This window comes from Arachis ipaensis, chromosome B04 (genome assembly GCF_000816755.2).
Source record: "Arachis ipaensis cultivar K30076 chromosome B04, Araip1.1, whole genome shotgun sequence".
Taxonomy (NCBI): domain Eukaryota; kingdom Viridiplantae; phylum Streptophyta; class Magnoliopsida; order Fabales; family Fabaceae; genus Arachis; species Arachis ipaensis.
Genome location: NC_029788.2, coordinates 67018046 through 67027979, shown reverse-complemented (window position 1 = coordinate 67027979; position 9934 = coordinate 67018046). Strand labels below are relative to the sequence as shown.

Below are 9934 nucleotides of genomic sequence, written 5' to 3'. Positions count from 1 at the left end.
GCACTTCCTTTTCAACCACATAATGATCTTTTCATCCCATCACCACCCTCAATGGAAGAGCACCCACATCCATCAATCCAAGAGCAAGATGATCCCAATTATGCTATTGATATGGAACAGGAAAGAAGGAATCATCTTCGCGAATCCATACTTCATAAAGAGCTAGAGGAGGCCCTACGAATAAAGGTAGGAGAGACCCTTGAAGATGAAAGAGTAGTTAAAAGGAGTTGTCATGGAAAGAAAATTATCGAGGATGAGTACGATTTTATACTTAAACAACTGGACAAAGCAGCAATTATTAAAAAGGAAGAAGTGGTTGCAGACTTAAGAGATGCTAAATATGATTTAATCTAGAAAATTGATATTTGAATTTAAATTGTACTTTACAAAATATAATTAACTTGTTCATTTTATAATGTAAATTAGAAATAATTGATTGCACTTAGCCATATGTTGATAAATAATGTTCCTAAATATTTTTGATAAAGTATATTTGATTTTAAAATTACTTTACTATTCTATTTTATCAAAATATCTATTCATATCTATCCATATTACTTTATAAAATCCTAATTTCTAACCCTAATTCCCAAATCAAACTCAGAAACCCTAATTTCCCAAATTGAGAAACCCTAACCCTAATTTTTCCCCTTTCCTCAGCTTCTGAACGCAGCCTCCACCCCCTTTCTTCCTAAACACACCACACACACACAAAAAAAGAAAAGAAAGAAATGCAGAGAGAAAGAGCACAAAAAGCAGAGAAAAGAGGGAGGGAAGAGCTGCTGCCCCGCTGTCGTGCCGCCATGACCGCTGGACTGCCGCACGCAAGGATCCCACGCCACCATCGCCAGCGTCGCCCAGCCTTGCCCGCGCGCAGCCGCCACCATCGTGCCGCTGTTCCGTTGCCGTCACGCCACACCTTATCTGCATTGCTGTCGCTGATTGGTGGAAGGGAGGAGCAGTGTGCGCACAGAGGAAGAGAAGCCGTTCACCACTGCCAAGCCTCCGTCTCCAGTGATTCGCCGATGCTAAAGCTCGTCACTGCTGCTGTGCCACCGCCGCGGAGAGAGGGAGTAACACGATTAAAGAGAGGAAGAGGAAAGAAACCCGTGCACCGTCAGAGCTGGTTTCTCCCAGTCACCGGCGTTGTCTTCGTCTGAACCACCACCAGATCCGCCGCTGCTGAAGCTTCTGGTTGCGCCTCTGCCGTCGGCGAAGCTTGCCGTCACGGGAGGTGATCCGGCATCGCATTCTTGCTGCTTTGAGCCACTAGCACCGCTGCTGCTACTCCGAAATTCCGTTTCTGTTTCTTAGGGTTTGCTATCTCAGCCCCTTGAAGTTACGTTGGTTCTGTTCTTGCTGGTGAGGGTCGCCGAAGTTGCTGTTTTGACTCTGATGTAATTCATCCTTGTTCCTGCTCACAGTTGTCCTCTGTTCTTCCTCTGCTTTTGATTTTTGCAGTTACCTGAATCTCTGCCGCCGTGGGTATTGCCAATGGAGTCGCTGGGAACCAATGTTGGAGATGTCCTTGATGATTCTGATGCTGCTACGTAGGTTCGGAGCTGCTGTGTTGTTGCCGGAGGAAGGAAACTCATCAGAAAATGTTATTGAGGCTGATGTTTGGTTTGATTGCGTAGTTAACGCGACATTGAGGTAGGGGATTCATTTTAAAATTAACAGTTTTAACTTATGAATGCCAATGAGGTTTAGTGAGTAATTGTAAATAATTCATAAATATGATTAATTGTTAGGAATAAGCTTGGTTTGAAGTTGTAAAATTTGGATTAAGTTTGGTATTGAGATAATATTCTAAATTGGTTTATTGAGTTTAGTTTATGGCTGTGAATGTTACTAGGTTTTGTTATCGTGAGTAATTAACTTGACAAGATTAATTTTGGTTAATGCTGTGACTGATATTGGTTTTCTAATTTTGATGGATTTGTTGAAAATTCTGATCTTATGTGATATTGCTGAATTGGTTGAAATCTGGTTGTGAGTTGTATTTTGAATTACTGATTTTTATGATGAGTTTGCTGAGATTCTGATCTTGAATAAGTTATTTTGAATTATTTGATATTGGGTTGGAATTGGTTGAAATGTGGCTGTAAGTGGTGATTTTTCTGAGTTATGATTTGAATTAAATGTGGTTGTGAATGGTGATTAAACTGGTGCTATTTACTAAATTAAAATATGTTGAGTTAATTATAAAGAAAAACTAACATGTTGATGATTGATGAATTGAGTTTGAATTGTGATTGGTTTTGTTGTAGTGAATGATTAACTGGTGATACTGATTTTGATTTGAGGCTATAACTATTTCCGATTTTTTGATTGTTTGGAATTACTGAGAATCCTGTTATTTGATTATGTTGAGCTGGTTGCCATAGGCTGGTTTGCTTGATGGTTGCAAACTGACTGAAATTATGATCTTTGACGAATTTATATTGAATTGAATGATGTGCTGGTTATTTGATATATTGTAACGGTAGTGGATTTGGTTGGTGACTGATTGAAGAATGGTTTTGGAAAATTAGTTGAGTTTTTAAAGTTAGACAGGTTTACTTTTAAAATAAATGATGACTGGGTGAAATTCTGATTTTAATTCATGAAAGGATGTTAGTTCTTAAACTGAATTATGATGAGATAATTATTGAGAATCTGTTATGATAATTGCTAATAAACGGATGGAGAATTGATTGAGTTTAATTTGAAAGGATTTTATAACTTATGAATTTAGTTGTGAATTGATGAGATTGGAGTTGGATTGATGGATTAGTTGGAATTGTGGAGTATGATTGACTTGCTAATTATCATGAATTGTGAATGTTTGGTTGATTGAGAATTGCCCATTTGATAATTGTTGAGAAAAGGGCTGGTGATTTGTGGAGAAAGAGGGAACCCGTAAGGGTGGTTAAGTCCGAGTTTTAGGGGAGGTGCTGCCGAAATTTTATAAAAATCTGAGGTTTCATTTGAAAAGTTATTTTAGAAGCTTTGAATTTGGAAAATTATATTACTTGAGCTTTATTTAGTTTAGAAAAGAATTAAAATATTTTGAGTTCAATTTACCAAGGAAAGGAATTATGTTTCGAACTTGAATTATTTAAGAAAGAAATTATGTTTTGAATTTGATTCAATATAGAAAGAGTTATGTTTTGGTGAAATAATAATATTTGAATTTGAATAGTAAGAGAGATGATTTTTGAATCTTTGTGAAGTTAGTGAACTTGAGAAAGAGTTCTATTTGATCATTTCCAAAGAGAGGTTATGTTTTGAAAAGTGTTTAATGAATTTAAAATAAATGATTTTTCTTGAGTCTTTCGATAGAGAACCAAACTGAAAAATAGTTTTAAAGTTGGCTTGAGTCAAGATTGCTAAAGTAGAGATTATGACTGCCTTGATGGTTAAGATTTTTATGGATAAATGCCTGAGAAAGTTAAGAAAGGTTTAAAGAAAAATGTTAAGAACTCAAAGGGAAAAAGAGAATGACGAATTGATATGTGGATTGTTGCGTTTTAGAAAGGATAATGAAAAGTGATAAAAGGCGAAAAAACCCCACGAACTGTTAGTTGTTTAACTACGGGGAAAAGCCCACAAATTGATAATTGGTTAAAATCGGGAAGTACCCACGAACTGAATGATCATTGATCTCGGGGAAACCTATAGATTGTTATTTGTTTTATATGCGGGGAAAACCCACGGACTGATAATCATTGATTACGGGAATAACCCATGAATTGTTGTATGTTGATCTAGGGTATAGCCCATGAACTGAAGATCATTGTTTACTGTGTATTGATCTCGGGTATAACCCACGAACTGAGGATCGCTATGTTATTGTGTATTGATCTCGGGTATAACCCACGAACTGAAGATCTCTATTTTGTTTGTGAAATGATCTCGGGGACGCCCACGAACTGAGGATCACTGTTTCCCCTTGTGCGTATATAATGGGGTCGGGCTTCGTGCCAACTGTCGGTAGTCACGAAGGAGTGGTATTCTTACCACCGACACATATGCACTAAGGACACAAAGGGAAGCCATATCTGGGACTTGTTCCTAGGTAATGTCGAGCTGTAGGGTGTAAACCGACACGTGAGCTCATGGCCTGCTTAGGACAGACATGCATCATATTGGTTGTGCATTTGCATTTGGTTGTGTTTGCTTATATTACTTCTCTGTGATTGTGTTATTTGTTTTATTATGATTTGTTTGTGATTAACTGAGTTACTTACTAGTGCTAGTAGTTTGTGAATGTATAGAGATGATTGATAACTATTTGTTGTGACTGAGAATCAATTATGTGGCTGAAAGATTTAATATGTCAAATTTTGTGATTGAGATCTATTTTGGGTTTAGGAATCTAAAGAAAGTAACTATTTATCAAAAGTAAGATTAAAAACTATTTCAAAGGGTTTGACGAAGAGGGTTTATTAAGCAAAGTTAATTATTTGCATGTTAATCATTACTTTTACGGCATTCCCATTCCCTATTGAGAACGTGTGGTTTGTTCTCACCCCAAAATCCTCCACCTTTTCAGTGACACAGGTTTGAAGACTCAGTTTGAAGCTGCGGGCGATTCTAGCATTTATTTACGAGTTAAGTTTATGACTTGAGTTTCTTTCATAGAATTCCCTCGCCTTTGTAGCTTAAGGTTTTTATTTTATGCAGAGGGATAGGAGTTGTACCTGAATTCTATTTAAATTCTTTTGTATAATATTACTATTATTAATAATTATGTGATTATATTTACTTGGTGATTGATGACAAGTCATCTTAGCCTAGTTTCACTAGTCTTTTTCTTTTGTTTTCAATTGATTTTATGCACTTTCTTGAGCCATAAGTAAGCCAATTGAGTAGAATTTCATGTTTCCTTTAATTCAATCAACCATGGAAGAATTAATGCAATTTCATGAGATTTTGTGCTATAATTGTCATATACTATGAAAGAATAACAATCTCATGATTTTGAGCATAGCTTTGATATGTTTAGTTGATTGATGATAGGGGAAAAGAGCTTTGAAGAAGGTTGAAGAAAGAAGGAATGGCTAGGAGCAAGAGAGAACAAAAAGCTTGGGCCAAAGTTTGCCTCAAACTTTAGCTCAAACTTTTGGAAAAGTTGAAATCTCCCTGGAAGAAGCAAAAGCTTGTGCCAACGTTTGCCTCAAGCTTTTTGGCAAACGTTGGCGCCACAAGGCATACAAGAAGGCTCAACGTTTGGCTCAAAGTTTGACCTCAAACTTTAGCCCAAACGTTGGTAGCAGCAAAAGGGGGCAGCTGATATGAAAAGCTTGAGCCAAAGTTTGCCTCAAACTTTGACTTAAGCTTTTATGATTCATGGCCCGGTTCACAATGGGTTTCTCTCCAACTCCAAGAGCAATCAACAGAGGCTTTTATCAACCCAATTCTATCAAGAGCAAAGGCCCAATTCAAGGCTTGAAGACCAATTGAAGAAAGTGTATAAATAGCTTAGGATTTAAGTTTTCAGAGAGCTTTCCTTTTAATTTGGCTGAGTAGTTTTGGAGAGCTTTTGGTTAGGAGTTATTTGGAGATTCTGAGTCTTGGGGAAGGAGAATTGAATTCTCTTCCTCTTAGTTGTCTTGCTTTCAATTTCATTTACAATTTGTCTTGGATCTTGGGTTGGAGAATTGAGGGAATTCTGTTTCAATCTCATCCTGAGATCTCTTTGTTTTATTTACTGCATAATTGAATTTCAATTTCTGTTCATTGCCTCTTCTTCTACTCATTCTGCAATTTACTTTTCTTTATTTCTTGCAATTGAATTCTACATTTGGATCTAGGAAGGCATTGAGATCTAGACTCGGTTATCTAGTCTCTTGGGTCCTGAGATCTGGAGTTTTCATTTTAAATTCTCTGTTTAATGTTTTTCATGTTCATTTATATTTCCGTTTTAGATCCGGTTCAATTCAATTCTTCTTCTTCTTTTCAGTTTAGTGCAATTTACTCTTCCTTGTTTAAATTTTGCAAACCCACTTCCCAATTCCCTTTATAATTCAAGTAATTTACATTTCTTATACTTTAAGATTCAGCCATTTACATTTCTTGCAATCTAAGTTTCTGCAATTTACATTACTTGTTCTTTAAGATTCAGCTTATTTACTTTCTTTGCTCTTTAATTTTCTGCAATCTACCCCTCTCCCTTTACATTTCAAGCAATTTAGTTTCTGCAATCACAAATCACCCAACCAATACTTGATTCGCTTGAATAAATCAACCACTAAACTAAAATTGCTCAATCCTTCAATCCCTGTGGGATCGACCTCACTCCTGTGAGTTATTATTACTTGATGCGACTCGGTATACTTGCCGGTGAGATTTGGGTATTTGGAATTCGTTTTCCGAAAATACTCATCAAGTTTTTGGTGCCGTTGCCGGGCATTGAAATAGATTGACAATGATTAAGTGAGGTGGTAGTTTAGATCAAGCACTTTTTCTTTTCTATTTCTCTAATTTTTGACTGACACACTAACTGTTTGAAATTTTGCTTAAGCTAACTAAAACTTCATTCTAGCAATAGATTGAAGTGTTACTGGTGGTGTTTCTTTTGTTTTGTTTGTATGTCAGGTTCAGGGAGAGCCACTCCTGTTTTATCTGAAACTGACCAGAGAACTCTTAGAAGGTTAAGAAGAGCTGAAAGAGGGAAAAATATTATTGGAGAAGAAGAATCTGAGGAAGAAGCTCACGAGATAGAAGGAGATCCATCTAATCCAGGAGGAGGGGTTAACAATAACCCACAACAGAGAAGAGTACTAGCCTCCTATACTTTTGCGAATGCTAGACATTGCGGAAGCAGCATTCTCACCCCTAATGTCAATGCAAATAATTTTGAACTGAAGCCACAACTCATCACATTGGTCCAAAACAACTGCTCGTTTGGAGGAGGACCATTGGAGGATCCAAACCAACATTTATCCACTTTCTTGAGAATTTATGATACAGTTAAAAGCAATGAAGTGCACCCTGACATATACAAGCTGTTGTTATTCCCATTCTCTCCCAGGGACAAGGCCACTCAATGGCTAGAAACATTTCCGAAGGAAAGCATTAACACTTGGGATGATTTGGTGAGCAAGTTTTTTGCCAAGTTTTACCCCCCTCAAAGGATCATCAGGTTGAAGACTGAGGTGCAGACATTCACGCAATTGGATGCTGAAAATCTGTATGAGGCATGGGAGAGATATAAGGCTTTGCTGAGGAAATGTCCACCAGAAATGTTCATTGAGTGGGACAAGCTACAGAACTTCTATGAAGGACTCACTTTAAAGGCTCAAGAGGCACTTGATCACTCAGCTGGAGGATCATTGCAACTGATGAAAACTGCAGAAGAAGCTCAAAATCTTATTGACATGGTGGCTAATAATCAGTATTTCTTTGCGTATCAAAGGCAACGCCAACCATCACAAAGGAGAGGAGTAATGGAGTTAGAAGGAGTGGACTCAATCTTAGCTCAAAACAAAATGATGCAGCAACAAATTCAGCAACAATTTGAGCAAATGGCCAAAAGAATTGATGGCCTACAAGTAGCATCAGTGAATGCCACAAGCCAACCAACCACTCCTTGGGGGCATAATGAGGAGAACCAAGAGGAACAACAGCAAGAGCAAGTACAGTATATGCACAACCAAGGTTCAAATGAGGTGTATGGTGATACCTACAATCCATCATGGAAGAACCACCCAAACCTCAGATGGGGGGATAACCACAACCAAAACCAACAACCATGGCAGAGGAATTCAAACCCAAACACCTTAAGAAACAACCAAAACCACAACCAGCAGCAGACTAACCAAAATCCCTACAGAAAATCCCAAAACAACTACCCCAACTCTAACCATTATCCATCCAATAACCAACCTACCAACCAAAGCACTTACCATCAACCATCAGCACCCCATAACCAAGCAATTTTACAAGACTCTCAGAGGATTACTAATCTGGAGATGCTCATGGAAAAGATGATGAAGAACCAAGAAATGACCACAAAGAACCAGGAAGCCTCCATGAAGAGCCTAGAGAGGCAGATTGGGCAAATCTCCAAGCAAATTTCTGTTGAGAGGCCTTCAAGCTCACTGCCGAGTGACACAATCCCAAATCCTAAGGAAGAATGCAAGGCGATACAATTAAGGAGTGGGAGAATATTGATGAGCAACAATGACACTACAAAGAAGCAAGTAGAGAGCAGCAAAAGACCAATAGAAGATGAAAAGCAAACAAAGGCAGATGAAGCCAAGGATCAAGTTGTGATGCCAAACAAGAGCACTGAGAAACTCAAAGAGAAGAACAACCAACCACACAGTTCAAAAGAAGTAATTCAGGGACAGCAGCAAGTAGGAAAGAGCATCACACCTCCACTGCCATATCCCCAGAGGTTCAGCAAAGAGACTAAGGACCAACATTTTCATAAGTTCCTTGAGACTTTCAAAAAGCTGGAGATCAATATTCCCTTGGCTGAAGCACTTGAGCAAATGCCTCTGTATGCCAAGTTTTTGAAGGAGCTTATTAACAAAAAGAGGAGTTGGCTTGAGAAGGAAACCGTGTTACTCACCGAGGAATGCAGTGCTGTGATTCAAAGGGGCATTCCACCAAAACTCAAGGATCTAGGAAGCTTTGTAGTCTCATGCACCATTGGTAGAATAGTTCTCAACAAAGCTCTCTGTGACCTTGGTGCCAGTATCAACTTAATGCCTCTCTCAATGATGAAAAAGCTTGCCATAGAAGAACTTAAACCCACCAGGATGTCGTTGGTCATGGCTGACAGATCAATCAAGAAGGCTCAACGTTTGGCTCAAAGTTTGACCTCAAACTTTAGCCCAAACATTGGTAGCAGCAAAAGGGGGCAGCTGATATGAAAAGCTTGAGCCAAAGTTTGCCTCAAACTTTGACTCAAGCTTTTATGATTCATGGCCCGGTTCACAATGGGTTTCTCTCCAACTCCAAGAGTAATCAACAGAGGCTTTTATCAACCCAATTCCATCAAGAGCAAAGGCCCAATTCAAGGCTTGAAGACCAATTGAAGAAAGTGTATAAATAGCTTAGGATTTAAGTTTTCAGAGAGCTTTCCTTTTAATTTGGCTGAGTAGTTTTGGAGAGCTTTTGGTTAGGAGTTATTTGGAGATTCTGAGTCTTGGGGAAGGAGAATTGAATTCTCTTCCTCTTAGTTGTCTTGCTTTCAATTTCATTTACAATTTTTCTTGGATCTTGGGTTGGAGAATTGAAGGAATTCTGTTTCAATCTCATCCTGAGATCTCTCTGTTTATTTACTGCATAATTGAATTTCAATTTCTGTTCATTGCCTCTTCTTCTACTCATTCTGCAATTTACTTTTCTTTATTTCTTGCAATTGAATTCTACATTTGGATCTAGGAAGGCATTGAGATCTAGACTCGGTTATCTAGTCTCTTGGGTCCTGAGATCTGGAGTTTTCATTTTAAATTCTCTGTTTAATGTTTTTCAAGTTCATTTACATTTCCATTTTAGATCCGGTTCAATTCAATTCTTCTTCTACTTTTTAGTTTAGTGCAATTTACTCTTTCTTGTTTAAATTCTGCAAACCCACTTCCCAATTCCCTTTATAATTCAAGTAATTTACATTTCTTGCACTTTAAGATTCAGCCATTTACATTTCTTACAATCTAAGTTTCTACAATTTACGTTACTTGTTCTTTAAGATTCAGCTTATTTACTTTCTTTGCTCTTTAATTTTCTGCAATCTACCCCTCTCCCTTTACATTTCAAGCAATTTAGTTTCTGCAATCACAAATCACCCAACCAATACTTGATTCGCTTGACTAAATCAACCACTAAACTAAAATTGCTCAATCCTTCAATCCCTGTGGGATCGACCTCACTCCCGTGAGTTATTATTACTTGATGCGACCCGGTATACTTGCCGGTGAGATTTGGGTGTTTGGAATTC

At 37.9% G+C, this 9934-nt stretch overlaps 1 long non-coding RNA gene across 1 annotated transcript; it reads left to right on the top strand.

Annotated features, from left to right (window-relative positions):
• LOC110270660 lies at nucleotides 1208-1595 on the top strand. Its single transcript, XR_002360301.1, has 2 exons — nucleotides 1208-1362; nucleotides 1462-1595. It is a non-coding gene; the product is annotated as an uncharacterized LOC110270660 (long non-coding RNA).